Genomic DNA, 16,125 nt, shown 5'->3' with positions numbered 1-16,125 from the left:
TAAATATTGAAACCCTCTGCGTTATACATGGATCACTTACTTGAAATAATACCAAATAGTGGCATTATGGTGACAGAGAGAATTTGACCACTTCCTGGCAAGTCAGGAGTATTACATTTTATGTTACTTTTCTAGAGTTTGAAAGTTATTCTGAAGTAAATGCTAAGAACATTTTCCCTGGTGTCCTTGAGTTGGCTGATCCTAAGAAGGGGACCATGGACAGGATCCCCTGGGATACAGTCTGAGCGATGGGGTTAAGTCCCTGTCCCCCAGGCCATCTGTTGCCAACAAGCCAGGGCACCAGGCCTGGAGGGCTGCATGTTGGTCATAATGAGCCATCTGGCTGCCTGGCGGAAGAAGCCCATGGGAGCAGGTGTCTGGGACATTCTGGCATTACCACTGACCTTTGCCAAGGAGCAAGTTTGGTTTCGTCCAGAATGGCTCAGCCTGTTGGTAAGAATGCATCCTTTTCATCCAGGACATTTTCAGGAACTAGGCTCAAATGTTCAACCTCCAATTTGAATATTTTCTTGAGCTGTGGGGCTTATGTTGTACCTGGATTGTTCTGGGACCTCGTCCTGCCCATTCCCCTCCCCATGTAGAAGCAGGGGTATGTCTCTCCCTATCTTGTCGCCTTTGTGTATGTCCTGACCAATGACGGTGACAGGGCTTCTGGAGGTTTTCTTTGTTTTTTTAAATAAATGTGCAATTTAAGTACAAAGAGAGTTTAATATAGATTGTAGTTTTAGGAAAAGTCCTTTGGGCTATTCCTTGCTTCCAAACAAAAGCTACCTTCAAGACTTTCCTCTATAGAAATTCTAGAGCCACTACTCATCCTCTATAACATGTGTCATGAGTAAGTTGTTTCTGATAGAGTACCAAAGTACACAGGCACTTTGCCTCTAAAAAATAAGTTGATAGCTCAAGGTTGTCCATAAGGTACTCCTCTGTTCATTGGGTTTGAATTTTTCCTGGCATGGGAATGGAGACAGTGATATAGCCTGTATACTGGGTGTCCCACCCACCTGACGTGGTCCAGGGAGTGGGTTCTCTGTTACTGGGGGGTTCCTGGGAGGAAGGGCAGACAGAGGGAGAGGGAAGGTACAGGCTATAGATCCATGGCACTGCAGTAGGGTGTTACACTGCAGCAGAGAAAGGGAATATCTAGAACTTCAGATAGCTAGGGCCTTCTTTCCCGCCAACAATAGAAATTGCCAAGTAGGAGGTGGATTTAGGTCTTAAGACTTGAGAATCTCCTTTGAGGGTTCTGCTTATTTGGAAGCTGAATGTTAGAGCAACACCTAGATCAGTTCCTGAGGCCAGGCTCTCCACTCAGAGTCTCAGTCTGTGGCTAGATGGTATGATTCACTTGGTCTGAAGAATTTTCTAGACTAAATGTTTCGGCATTTTAAAATTAGTAGAATTCAGGTAAAATTGAGATTTCTGAATTTTTTTCAAGAATCAGAAGCGTCCGCAACGCCAGGCTCTCATTGTTGCATGGCAGTAATGTGCATGAGCAAGTGGTGGCCAACCCCATTAGCCAAGGCACACCCTCCCTTTACCCCACCAACGCACCCACGCAGCATCCCCCTCCTTCTAGGGTATCTTGTAGGCATGAAGGGCCACAGCACAGCTCCTGCCATGGATCCCCACTCCCCTATTCTCTCTGCCACCCAGAGGATGCCTAGACACACATTTCCTGGATCAAATTCAGACCTGGGAGCCAGAATTTATTCCTGCCCTCCCCCCTCCCACCACCACCCGCCAACGAAAGGCTCCTGCCCATTTAGTAAAGTCAAAGAATGTCAGGATTAACCCATAATTGAAACTTTTGAAAGAACTAAAGGCAGCTTTAGCCTTAGCATTCCACAGCTCCTCATTAAAACAGGGACTTTTTGTAACTCTGGGACAGCTGGAGACACATGACTGATTTCAAAAGCTCATGTGAAGGATGCCAGCCTCAAGGATGCAAGGCCGGCTTGTTGGGATTCTTGATGTATTTTTCAGTCTCAGGACAGGTGTATTCGGGGTTCCAGACCACACCCTCATGGTGGGAAGGCCCCAGGCCCTTGGAGTAGGGCAATGAATGGTCACAGTCAGGGTCAAAGGACTGCTGACCCCTGGCAGGCCCAGGTTGAAGCCTCCAACACTCAACAGGCCAAGAAACAGGCAGAGATCTTAAGTCCCAGCACATGCGGCCACCTTGTCCGTACACCATCCTAGCCAGATGCTCTGCCGAGTTGGCCGTTCCCCGGGCTTACACACTGACTTTTTCATGGAGGTTCACCATGAAAGCGGCCACCTGTGGCCCGAACTGTGTGGAATTGTGTGGAATGTGCTAATAGGGGTTTGGAGTCAGAAAATATTGGAGCTGGGGCACTTCAGATAGCATCTGTCCAGAGTTCCCAATGGCGACTGCTCTTTAGAATCACCTAGAACACTTGCAAAATACAGATTTCCAGGCTTCAGATCTCCAATCACCACCCTTCCCCAGACACACACAGTGCACAGTCATGAGCTTTCAGGCTTGGGAAACACTGATGCCATCCAAACCCTTCACTTCCGTTTCTGATGGAGAATCTGAGGTAAAATAATCTTTCCAAGGTCGTACAGCTGGTTTGGCAGGACTCGGGTCAGAGTACAGGTCTCTTGAATATAATCCAGGGCTTTTCCTGCGGTCTCTCACCTCCTGGATATACGCACAAAGGGGCCACCGCACTACTCTAGAGATTTGGGATGTGGAAAAGAGTAAGAAGCATAGCTTTTGTGTATGTAACCCCAGATAATTTCCCCTACATTGGCTTCCTTTGTGGTAGATGACCCAGATGCCTCAGTCCCAAGTCATTTGGGCAGGAGCTTCTGCTTCTAGCTCTATAATTACCACAGTTTCACTTGTCCTTTGAGAAGTGGGGGAAAGAAATGTACTTGGGTATGTGAACTGCTCCCTGACTCAGTTTACCTCTATTTAAAATGGAGAGAATGACTGACTCGGCCCCCTTACGTCTGCTTCTTTGGAACTCTGCAGAACAGTCGAATAGCCACACATGACAGAGATAAAAGCTTTCTGTACCCGCACAGAGGTCAAGGCTGCTCTTGCCACATTTTTTAATAATTCTGATGTCAAAATACCATTGTGGCTTCTCTGGCTACCCTGCACAACCTCCAGAAAGGACTGCCTGTCTACTCTTAGTTTCTGGAGGGCTGGTGAAATATTTCCTGTGGGTCATCTTGGGAGGAGCCCCAGTTTTGAGGGACTGAACAAGATAAAAAATTTACTACTACTACTGGTAGCTAGCACGGAGTTCTTATACTAAGTGCCAGGCATTCTGCCAAACATTTTACATGCATTATCTCATTTAATCCTCAGCTGCAGCCCTATAAATGAGGTGTTCTGAGTATTCCCACTTTACAGGTGTGGCAAATGAGATTCAGAAAGGTTAAAGAACTTGCCCAGGATCACATACTGAATGATGGAGCCAGGATTCAGACCCACATACGACAGTCTCCAGGGACAAAGCTCTGATAAAGGGGGCTTTATCACCGAGCACTGTCGTCATGAGCTTGACCTTTCACGTAGTGCTGCCTGGCAGTTCCTAGTGGGATGTTACACCCTGACGCAGCTTGGGCCAAGGACAGCTCGGGCACTGCCGCTCTGGCTGTCTGCTGGGAGCCCAGCAGCTCTCTTCAGTTCAGGGACTGCCTGACCCAGCCTGACCAAATTAGAGCAAGTAATAGGTGTGACATAATTTGACATGTACATTGTTAATTGAACCCCATGGGAGATGATTTTAAATAGAGACAAATACCATACTGCGAACTATTTGGGTTACGAAGCCCTATTCTCTGACTCTTGCAGGAAAAAAGAATTGTGTCATGATAAACTGAAAACTCCCAAGCTGTTCCAGGGTCAGAAGAGCAGCAAATTAGCTAGATTGGGAAAAATTCTTCCTGGGAGTGTCAGGGATTTACTCTTATTTCTAGCATTTTACCCCCAAAGCCCACACCGGGAACCACTATTGACCCATTCTCCCCCCCTCCAGAGATTTTCAAACCAGGGAGATCCAGAACCCTAATCACCAAGCCAGCCCTGATCAGACTGCAAAACAAGCACAGATTGAAGTCTCCATATGCACAACCCCCCCAACCTTCCCTTTCTCAGGTTCACGAAACTCAACCTACCCAGGGAACTTGCTGATGGCTCTATAATAGGTGCGCTCTTTTTTTTTTTTAAGCTTTATTTATTTATCACACACACACACAGAGGCAGAGACACAGGCAGAGGGAGAAGCAGGCTCCATGCAGGGAGCCTGACGTGGGACTCGATCTCAGGTCTCCAGGATCAGGTGCTGGGCTGAAGGCTGCGCTAAGCCACTGAGCCACTCAGGCTGCCCAGGTGCGCTCCTTCTGGGCACCGCCCTATGCCTAACTGCTAGTCCTTTTCCCTTATCACTAGAAAGACTTACCTGTCCTATTTCCCATGCCCTCATGCCTGCTTTCTGACATTCCTAAGGAGTCTGAGCATCCACGTCTGCTAGTGCCATCAATCCTAATGGCTTAATATGTGCCTATCCTCTTGGGCACAACCTGCCAGCTGTGTACGACATATAACTAGCACCCAAGAAATATTTACTATTGAATCAATGAATGAAAGTAAGAGTAGCAAAGGTAGTCTGGAAAATCTATGCTTACCTCAAACCAATAAGCCTATTGCTGGCTTCCAGGCTAGCAAAAACGCATTTGAGAGCAAAAGACCTTTGTCTTTTTAAAAACTGGACCTCCTTTAAATAATACTGGCTGGTGAGGATGGCCGGGAGAAGTAGAGGACACATGGTGGCCTCCTCACCCACATTCCCTTTTTTGCCTTCCTCCCAGCAAGGTCCCAAACTTCCCCAACCATTCTGTTAGGAGGAAAAACCTTGTTACAATCCCCTGAGGGGATCATCTAGTGGGCTCCATTGTCCTAGCCATCCTACCCCAGTGATTGGCTTGGGGACCCAGTCTGGATACAAGAAGACTTTGCCAAAAGCTTCAGGGATTTTGTGGTCAGGTGAGACTAATGTCTTCACTGACATGCAAAGATACTGAGACTTCATTCCTTTGTTCAGCTACAGTATCGGACCTCATCCCAAGTCTACCTGACCTCTGGACATCTCAATTACATGAGAGAAGAAAGCCTATTTTTATTTAAGCCAAAAAATTATGTAACACGATAATACACAACCCCTTGGTTACTTTTTGTGACTGAGCTTAGAGAAGCAGACTGTATTTTGTCATTTTAAATCACCTTTATCTTATAGCTTACTAAACATAAGTAAATACACCAAAAAAAAAAAAAAACAAAAACAAAACAAAAAAAACCTCCCAAATGCATTCTTCCTAATTCTTCCCTCTTAAAAGTCTTCTCAGGATTGCTAGGCTTGTGATGTCCCAGGTGAATGAAGAACAACAGATGTTTCAACAAGAGAGAAAATTAGTTCTCTCCCACATAAAAGAAGGCTAGAGTCTGGCTGGTATGGGAGCTATAGTGTCATCAGGGTTCCAGTTTCTCTCTATTTTTTTGTTTCACCATTCTTGGCATATAGCTTCCATCTTCACATTCAATTCATGGTCCAATGTGGCAGCTAGAGCACCAGCCATCACACTGACCTTCCTATTCCAGGAAGGCACAGGGGAAGGGAGAAGGGGAAAAAAAGGAGTATGTCAGTAGACTAGCATCTCTTAGAGAATCTTCACAGAAGACCCACCCAACAGCTTAAGCTTATACCTCAATGACCATCCCAGTTGTAAATGTGGCAGATGAATGTATCGTTCAACTGGGCACATTGCCACCTGAATTAAAATATGGGTTGTGTTATTAAGGAAAAAGGTGAGAGTAGATGCTGGGTTGGCAACTAGGAGTTTCTACCCCAACCTTACTTAAACAAGCCCAGCTTTTATATTAAAAAAAACCACTGTAGCTTGGTGCCTGCTCCTCTACGGAAGCCCCCTGGTTCAAGCTGCAATATATCTTTCCACAGACCCTTAACAACCCCAGATGGTTCCCTAGCCCAACCCACCCAGGACCATCTGACCAAAGTCTTCCGATTTATCCAGTTAAGAAGCATTCATTGAGCACCTACTGTCTGTGATTAGACCATGTTAGTCTTTCACTGGAGTCAGCACATTTGGACTTCTCCATCATGCCCCAGTCAGAGCTATCCACCCTTACCCTTCTTCATTCACCAGCCTTGCCCTAGAGCTATGTTCTTTCCAACACAAGCCTGACCTTCCGTCATTGGTGCCTGCTTAGCATTAGCATTCTCAGTCCTATGGCCGAGATCCTTGTGGGTCCAGGGCAACAAGGGCTGTGGCCAGTAACAGCAGTTCAGTCAAAGCTGAGTTTCTCTGAATCCTCATGGACGACAGGTGCCTGAGTGAGCCCAGGGCAATGATTTCTTTGGCAGTTCTCCCAAGGCTTTCTGGCTCCAAACCATATATTCAGACCCCACTGACAGCATCATGGGCCTCTGTTAGCAATGAACAGCACAAACAAGGGGAAGCCAAATAGTCATAAGGAAGTGAATTATTGTCCTGCTGGACACAAAACATCTGCTCCTTCATACCATACCTTACCTGCACAAAAGTAGAAAAAAATCAGGAAAAAAAATCAAAGTCTGATACTGCTAACAAAACATGTTGCCTTGAGTCCTCATATGAAGAATACCTTTCTGAAGTATCTAGTTCTTTCATTCTTGAATTTTACCCTTTTGATTTTAATTATAAACTGAAAGCTATTGTAACTCAAAATTGTACATTCTATTATGTCTTTTCACATAGAAACATCATTAGGCGGATGTGAACAATTATCCCCCAGTGGATTTTTTTTTTTTTAAGTTAAAGTCTGCAGAGGAACAGCTAAATTGTGCTTTGAATCACTGGTTTAAAACTAAACCTATGAGCAGATTCCAACTGACAACAAGGGAGGAGGAGCCCAGGAGGCAGTGAAGGAGGAGGGAGACAGAGATGGGGATGAGGATGGGTCCACTGGTGCCCCCAGGAACAGCCCCTGCCCCCACCAGTGCCCCACTGTTGCCGAACCCCACCTGGCCCTTGCCCAGGTGCTCTGGGTCCCCTCAAAATGTTGGCTTGAGATTGGATTATATTGAAAAGCTCCTGATGCCTTTCTTTCATTACCAAAACCTTGTGGCTGAGACCCAACTGATAAGCCCACCTTAGTGTACCCATCAGATCTCCCCAAAACATAAAAGACCCTTTCAAGTTCATTGTGACCACCTATTTGCCTACACCTTACAGAGGATCAAACCAAATCAACATTGCTGCTGATACAAGAATTTTGGAAGCAGAAAATTTTAAATTTGAACATTTGTGAGTATTCTAATAGAATAACAAAGGGTTTTGTTCTGTTTTGTTTTGTTTTGTTTTAAGGTGTTCAGAACCCTGTGGAAATTCCATGCAGGCTTCAGACTCAAAGCCATTGTCTCCACTCATGGGGAAAGCCCAGGGATGGTTGCACGGTGGATGGTTTCCTTACTAATCTGAGTCTGAGTGCTCAGACTCCTCCAGCAGAGAAAGGCCTGAACTCCCAGCTGATGTAGCAGGAAAGTTAGGCCGGTGGCAGGGCTGACAAAGCTGGCTTTGGTGTGGTGAGTACAGCGGCAGCAGTGTCTCCTGTATGAAAAGGATCACCATTGGCGGGAGCACCTGAGGAACCCTGAGCTGATAGGACTCCAAGTAGGCCACACCCCTTAGTGACCCCAGCAAGGGCCCCAAGGGGCATTCACCAGGGCCAGGAGTGAAGCAGAGGGTGCAGGGAGACCTGTAAGATCAACTTGAGCCTCAGGGCGCAAGAGAGGACTCACCATGGTGGGGTGAGGGGTACCAAAGGGAAACACCCCCTTACTGTGTACCATGTCACCAAGGTCCAGGGATTCCTGAAGAAAGAAGAGCAGGATGAGACAAGGAGGAAAAGACGACTGGGAAAGTTGTGAGTTTCCTCCAAGTGGAAAGAGAAGAAGACACATTCCAGTCACTGGTGAAGAGGACAACTAGGAAATTGGACTGCAGACCTGGTCAGTACTGGAAGGTGGTTTCCATTTTCTGAAATACTGGTGATGGAAAGTCTCACACCTCAACCATACTTTCTTTCATGGCCGTGAAGCCTTTAAAAACCTCCCCTGCCTGGGACCCCTGCACCGTGCGAGTATGGGCAGTGCGGACCCAGGCCACAAAGCAGGAGGGAACAGGCTCCTTGGGGCTCCAGTGCAGCCCACCAAGCAACACATCTGCTGCCGAGGGTCCTGGCCACCCCAGACCTCACCATCCTTCGAACTCAGGCAGGTGGGATGCATAATGACCTCTTCGGGTGCCTTGGGGACACCTCTGAAGCTTATTGGAAGCACTTCACCCAGGAGCTCATGGCTACTCCTGCCTGCTGTGTCCTGGATGTCCCCTTGTCCTCCTCGGGCATTGCTATTGTCACTTTCCATGACACTGAGCACACTCATCTGCTGGGCTCTGATCAGCCTTCAAGGTGCCAGAGAAGCTTGCCAAGACCAGTTCTGGAAGCTGGGTTGCTTCTCTGAAGCCTTCCATTCCATTCACTAGAAGGGAACGAGACTTAGAAGCCTCTCACAGACTTCTCTGGGCTTCAGCAGGCTTTGCACCGCTACTCATTCTCCCCGGCACCCTGGAGCCATCTTCAAAGCCCCAAAGGCACTGAGCGACCAATCGCTTCAGCAGTGAGACCCCATGCCCAGATGGCACACAACTCCTATTTTCCAGATGAGTACTTCTCCTGCTCCTCCTGGGGCCTCAGCTGTGGGGCTGGATGTAAGGACCACAGGAATCATAGGAAAGGAGTATTTCATGAAGTCAGGGGCCACTGCAGGTACTCCCAACTGAGTTTATACCCACAAGGCCTGCTGTGAGAACAGCAAGGAAGCCAGCATAGTGCCCAGGACATCTGCTTCCACCAGCTCCCCCTGGATGGGTCTCAAAAATTGTGCCTGGTTTGGGTATGCGCTCGAATGTCCGAAGTGTGATGTGGTCTGTCATAGCCAGCAATAGTAGTTTGGAAACCAAGATCCTGTGGATACTTGAGTGCAGACCGAGACTGTGCCTGTGGGGCCTGCAATGGATGCGTTTCTGAAAGACAACCACTGTGTTGCTTGGCACCTCTTGGATGGGTTGAACTTTGTGGCTCCGTTGGTGTCTGAGCTCAGCCACGGGCCCATCAGTGCTATGATTTCTGGCTGATGGACCAGATCACCCCTGCCTGCTAGAGCTGCGATGAGTGAGCTACATCCTTTAAAGATAATGACACCAAGCACCACTGCCGGGCCCATGGGGAGGCTTCTGTGACAGCGGTTCATCCAAGACCCAGTCACTGCCCAAGTGGGTGTGGGACGACTGCTACGAAACCAGTGAGGTGCTACTGGGACACAGGTGGACAGTGATGGCAGGATTCTTGGAAGATGGGCAAAGGTGTGCAGAATGGAATACCATGGGAGCCGTGGGGACAGCCACTGATGTACTACTAGGTTTGGTTGGAGGATGCAGCCAGCCTGGCATGGCTAGGAACTGATTATGAGATCTTACACTGCCACAGTGGCCAGAAGGAGTTCAGGGGCAAGCTTTTGAGGCACCGCCACTAGACCCGCAGACAGGGCTCCTATGATGAGTGCTCTCTTGATTTCTAGGTTGTCCCTTCTGGAGACTAAGATCATCCTGTCCGAGTGATTCAATTGCAGTTAAAACCCAGTGACCTTGATTCTCAGCTCCCTCTTTGAGTCCTTCACAATTCCTTAGGTTCTCAGAGTTAGGGGTCTTGTGAGGTGGCCCTTCCTTCCAGTCACCTCTTGTGCTGTGTGTCATCCTCTCTGCCCATCATGGGGCCACTTTCTCATGGTGGGTGGGAGGGTGGGCAGGGCAGATGACAAGCTAGCATGCGCCTGGTGGTGGGCCTGAAGGCAGAGTCCTCAGGGCAGGAAAGCCAACATTTACAGCAAAGAATCTGAATCTGTTGCGTTTATTCCAGGTAAAAATAATATGTATATTGGTATACACATATGGAAGCAGCATGGACTATAGTTAGGTCACTCCTAGCTGTGAAGACTTATCACAGTCTGTCCTCAGCACAAGGATAAGGTGGCAGGGGCAGCAGGTCTTACCCACAAAACTGAGCCAGGTCCAGAGTCACTGTGGCTCTAGTCACTTCTGCCATCAGGCCTCTCCTTTCTTCACCTTCTCCCTTCATGCCTCACAGATGCCTGGGGAAGTGAGCATCCCATGCACTTCCTGCTTGGAAGAGCCTGAAGGAAGCCTACTGGGGTCCTCCAGAGTTAGACCTCAGTTCTTGGCCTACGCCTGTTTTAGTCAGAGGCCACAAAATTTACTGTGCAGATCACTAGAGTGGGTGGAGAGGGAGGGATAGGCTCCTCAGTCCTGAGAAGTCAACATGCAGGTGATGAGATGCCTCCTACCTGGAGGAGAGAGCACGGACGGGAACAGGCCTTCCCTGGCAGTGTGTGTCCTCTATGCTTCTGTCTGCGTGTCCACTCAGTTTTCCAAGGCCACCCCCTGCTCCTAAGCAGAGCATCTGCTTCTCTCCCCCTGCCCACCCTGGCAAGTCCACCATCTGCTTCTGAGTATTACACTACAATTTTTATTGCATATTTTGAAGTGTGTTAATTCTTAGTTTTTCTGGGGATAGAGAGTACAGGGTGGACTGTTAGTTGTCTTGGTGGGTTTGTGTTTTTTTTCCAAGTATATACAAATATTTCGACAGATCATTTAGAAAAAATTCTTTCTCACTGGTCCTTGCAAGAGAACTCAACTGAACTTTTGTTTCTCACCAAGAGCTGGATGTCTATATCTAGCATGACTGGAAAGAGACTGTTGTGCTCAAATCCTGTCATCATGGTATATTTTATCTTCCATGAGCAAAAATGACAAATTAAAAGCAATGCAGTTCTTGACTGCAGTAGCAGGTGGGCAGAGCTTCAGGGAGGTACGTGGCAGTCATCCCTGGCTTGGCTGTCAGTGTGACGTGAGCCCTGGAATGTGCTGGTTCTTCTCACTGCTCCCTTCTTGCCTCCTGTGGGACCGTGACTGAGGCTGTACTCCAGCACTCTGTTTCCAGATTCACCCTTATGAAGGAATCTTTCTGTTGAAAACAAAAACAAGCAAACCTAAGAAACCTTATAAGTCTATTATATTATAGGTTTAACCAAGAAGGCTTGACTTTGGATTCAGAAAGTTTGTTGATTGGAGCACCTGGGTGGCTCAGTCAGTTCAGGGTCCAACTCTTGATTTCTGCTCAGGTCATGATCTCAGCGTCATGATCTCAGGGTCTCAGGGTCATGGGGTTGAGCTCGCCCTAGTTGAGCTCCCCCACTCTGGGGTTGATCCCTGCATCAGGCTCTGCACTCAGCAGGGAGTCCCCCTCCTCTTTATTCCTCCCCATGCTCACACACCTTCACTCTCTCACTCAGATAAGTCTTAAAAAAAAAAAAAAAGTTTATTAATTTAATCATCCCTTTTATTGAAACTATATTTTTAAACCAAATGATTGTGATAGTGCATGTTTTAGGGCTAGAGTGTCATCTTTTTAATGACCAATGGTAAGTGGTGAATGGTCTGAGATCTAAGAGGCTTTGCTGCTATATTGAGAGACAGGTAAAGAAATTTCAGGGGAAGGTGTTGGCATATGTCCTCTCTGCTTTTTAATTTCCAACAACAGACAGTGACATCACAGTTACAAACAATCCCCATATATTGTTTGGATGAGATGGAGCTTTATTCTTCAGGGAAAACCAGCAGCATAAATTAAGAAGAGGTACATTTTGCTGATAAGCCAGTTGGTACCAGGCGTCACAGCACTATCAGTAGGACAGAATCACTGCAGAAAAACAAGAGTGGGAATGACCCTACCACCCCCCACTCCCTACCCCCAACTCCCAGGAGCACATGGTCAACCAGTACCCAAGCACATCAGGGGAAGTGGTTGGGTATCAGAGGATGTGTCATTTTGGAGTCGGAGGAGATACGCCAAGGAGGGCAGACAATGAAGCAGACAAGACATATTTCAGAAAGGTCATTTGAAGGAGAATTTACCCAGGAATGACATTCTCCTGTGTCTTTGAGTGGAAGACCAGCAGGGCCTGGCAGCCCTACAGCCTGGGCTTCTTTCCAGGGCTGTAGAACCCCTACAGGCGGTTGAGCAATGTGACCCTGGCAGCAGAGAAACCCTGGACAGGCCTCTGAGGCTGGGGAACTTGACTGATACTTCACGGAGGAGAAATTGCACTGTCCTTGGAGACGCTGTGCTTGCCTTGACTTTATGAGCTGCTCCTTGTCCACCCCAACCCACCCCCTCCCCATATAGCACAGCCTGATCTCCTCTCCCCTTCCTGCTGGAGCATTTTGCTTAGAGGACCCTGAGCCATGAAGCTGGGGGGAGGGCAGGGGGGGGGTCTATAATCTGACCCAAGATGTATGGGTCCTGCGCGAGTTGTGTGATGTTGAGTAAATCGCGTCAGTTCTCTGTGCCTCAGCCGCCATGACTGTGAAATGGTCGTTACAGTCACATTTACCTGAGGGGACTGTTAATGAGCAGACAACGAAATCCTCTCAAAGAGCAATCTCGGCCTCATAGTCAGGGCTCCATTAAGGCTCGCTTTCGCTACGAGAAATAGGTGAGCAATTTCTTCCATTACCTTTTCTCCCTGGATTTCCACTTCAAGAAAACACACTTTGGCCTCTCCAAACACAGGACAAAGATGGATGGTAAGAAAGTGAAACATCTCACCTTGTCTTTGGTGTCCCCTTAATTCTGTCAGAATCCTTGAGGTATTGAAAGATGTCCGCGTGTGCACATGTGTTTGTGTATGGAGATTCTTAGAATTACACAAAGTCTATGCTGATTTGGTTAAGTTTTAAGGCTAAATCATGTTTGTTCAACTGGTAGTGCTGGGGCTTCAGGAACATGTGGATAAAATGTAACTCACGTTATCTTGGTTCAAATTCCTTTTTAGTGACTGACTGCTGTCTCAGTGAATCTTTGCGGAGTTTGTTTGTTTTTTTCTTAGTTACAGCAGAGAGTAAAATAAGTGCATCCAGATCTTCTCACGTGGAGATAAATTGATGCCAAATTAGGTCTGCGGAGGCCTCATTTTGGCTTCTCTGGTCACCGTGCTGAACATATTTTCATGCACGTTGAAGACAGTCCATTAGTTCTTGGCAAAGAGAACGAAGTTTCAAAGCTGCTCTTTCTAACAAGCCTCCCCTTTCTCAGGCACGAAACCTTGCTGAAGGGAGGGGCTGTCCCCCATTTATGGGGAAGAAGGCAAAGTCCATCTGCAATTTTCCTGCCACAGCCCTGAGAACCGTCACCTCCACGACACTCTTGGACTCCAATTTGGCTCAACCTTTAAGTCCCTAGTACACTGCCCAGATTAAAATATTGCCCTCTCTTTCAGGAGAAGCATTTTTTATTTCAAAATCACATAGTATGGGCTTTGAAAAGTAGTTTCCAAACTTCTTTGCCTCTGGGGAAGGCATGTCCATTCGTGTGCAAAATTTCCCCCCAAGGCCTCCTGTGTTGTATTGACTGAGCTTCTAAACTAACTGGGGAAACAAAGAAGTTTTACCTCTACCTCCATCTCTACCTGTTGCAGTAAAAACACAAGCCAAAATGATGTGGGGTGGGCCTGGATTCTCACTGGAATCCTTAGATTGGTTCCTGGAAGAAAAATCCAGTAGATTCCTGTGACAGTACCTAAATATCACCGAGTGCGGACTCCTTGGCCTAAATGTGCTCTGAGCAAAGCCTCCTTTGCGTAAGGGAGTGAGCACTGTAGTGAAAGGTGCTGAGGTGCTAAGGATCAATATTCACTGGCAACCAGCATTTTGGAACATGGTTACCATGGTAACATTGTCAGCCCCAAATGACTGTCATGAGGTGAAAAAATCCTCTTAAAATAAATGAAACCAGAAAAGGTATATTTATAAACCTCTTACCAAACACCTATCTGTTCACAAAGTAGAATGTGTTCTTTAAGCAATAGATATTCAAAGATTGGGAGAAGTGTCATGACCTCAACATTTTCTTAAAGGAACTTTAACTCTTACCCCCCCAAAAATGGCTTGTCAAAACAACTAATACAGATTTTTTTTCTTAAATGGGAAGAATTCTAAGAATTATGAGCTTGTTCACTTGGATATTACACAATTGTGACATTAAAATTCTGCACTAAACTACCAATAGTATTGAGATTTGTAAAATGGTGGTTGACTGAGAATTTTCTTTTGTCTCAGTCATACAAATTATTTCTGGCAGGAGCAAAAAACACAGTGTCATAAAATTTGTTAAGCAATGGGGAAAAGACATTGGCCACACAAAAACAGCTGGGCACAGTTTTTTCCTTGCTCTTGTGAAGCTCCATCCCTTCTGGCCTTTTCTTACTAACAGAACCACAATTTTAGAGCAACAATGTGCCCAACCCCAAATACTCAAGTTCATAGCCTCCCTTGCAGGTAGAGGTGGCCATATGATACAGTTCCAGCCAGTGACATACAGCAAAAGTCCCCAAGGAGGGTATTGTTGGGAAGCAATTTTCTGTGGTCTCACATTTCTGTATATCTTGTGATTGGAGGCACTGACCATCTTTTGTTTCAGATTATCTTCTCAAGCATGTTTTAAAGGCATATAACCTTGGAAAACAGACAAACTGTCTCTCCAGAGCAAAGGGAAGGCTTGCTTGGAACCTGGGAAGACAGAGCAATGTTTCACCCCAGAGCAAAGAGGGCCTGCCTACTGCCTATTATATAAGGTTTGGGGTCCCTAAGTGCCGGGATCCTCTTCTGTAAGGCAACTCACGGGCTATACAAGCATTTCTGGGGTCCATCTAGATTGTCAGAGGAAAATGGGGAAAAAGCTATTGCCCCTTCCCTTCTCCTTTCTCTTGCCTTGAGATACAGCAACCATTTGGGGATCATATAGTCATGACGCATGAAGACAAAGGTATACATCTAAAGATGGCAGAACAGAAAGATGAAGAAACTGGGTGCCTGATAGATAGTTACTGTGCTAGCCCTGGGTTGCAAAATTTCAGGCTTTTTGATATATAAGGTAAATAAGCTAAGCTCTACTTGTTCAAGTCCATGTTAAATTCCCCCCCCCCCCCCCCCCCGCAAGCAAACACATGCCTAGAGCTTGCATCAAACATAGTAACATAATAATTACATGATGGCAATTGTGTCAATCATGAGCATCCTAGGGCTCTAATATGTTACTACCTTTCTTTTTTCTTGGTCTTGATTCTACCTCTCTGTGTATTAACATTATCTAATAAGCCAACTCAAATCCTTTTGGGAAAGACATGTAAAATCAATCCAATAAATACAATTTAGTCTTGGGTCAGATTTATTCCTGAACTTCTACAAGTTATCCCTTCAGTTATTAGTCAAGAAGGCAATAAAAGCAATAGGACTCTTTCTTCAAACTTCTACCACATGCCACAAGGTCTCTTTTGTCACTTGTGTGTACCCCACCCAGCACTGGAGCTGGCTCATAGTAGGCCCTCAATTACCTGACCTCAAGTATCTATTGACCAAGTGTTCACGAATTCTTTCTCTTTGTCAAGTGTGTTTCAAATGTGTTGACCCCCAAAAAATTAAGATTTAACAAGTATTTCAACACACTGGATCAATCATTTGACTACAGTAAGTGTTTTGAGAAAAGATCACAGCTCATTTTCAAAGCAACAACTTCTTATCTTTGTCCCTAATTACTACAAAATGCTGCATAACATAACAATGGAATTAAAAGAATCAGCTCGAGCTCAAAGGCTGGTTCAATATGATACCAGAAGTAATAACAATTGTCACCAGAGATTAAAATACCTTTAATGTCATCTATAAAAATTATGTTTGGAAGATTAGACAAAATGTGAAATTTTTATCAAGAAAAAAATATACAAGATGAGAATATAGGAGGGCAATTTAGAAATTTACCAAAATAGGACAAACCCAAAGATACGATGTACAACAAGATGAATTAAAAACAGTAATTCTTGGGATACTTGAGTGGCTCAGTCAGTCAAGTGTCTGCCTTTGGCTTAGGAC

The 16,125-nt window shown here is 46.2% G+C and overlaps 1 long non-coding RNA gene and 1 pseudogene across 1 annotated transcript; one reads left to right on the top strand and one right to left on the bottom strand.

The window, feature by feature from the left end:
- The first annotated feature begins 330 nt into the window (after window positions 1–330).
- Window positions 331–9,869, top strand: LOC112657893 (zinc finger FYVE domain-containing protein 1-like; annotated as a pseudogene).
- A 35-nt stretch (window positions 9,870–9,904) lies between these two features.
- Window positions 9,905–13,256, bottom strand: LOC125755557 (uncharacterized). The gene is made up of 2 exons (XR_007412300.1): window positions 12,809–13,256; window positions 9,905–11,164 (listed from the first exon to the last, which is right to left on the bottom strand). It is a non-coding gene; the product is annotated as an uncharacterized LOC125755557 (long non-coding RNA).
- Between the last annotated feature and the right edge of the window lie 2,869 nt (window positions 13,257–16,125).

Source organism: Canis lupus, chromosome 8 (genome assembly GCF_003254725.2).
Source record: "Canis lupus dingo isolate Sandy chromosome 8, ASM325472v2, whole genome shotgun sequence".
NCBI lineage: Eukaryota > Metazoa > Chordata > Mammalia > Carnivora > Canidae > Canis > Canis lupus.
The sequence above is the reverse complement of the archived record's forward strand: the minus strand, read 5'-3'. Positions and strand labels throughout refer to the sequence as shown.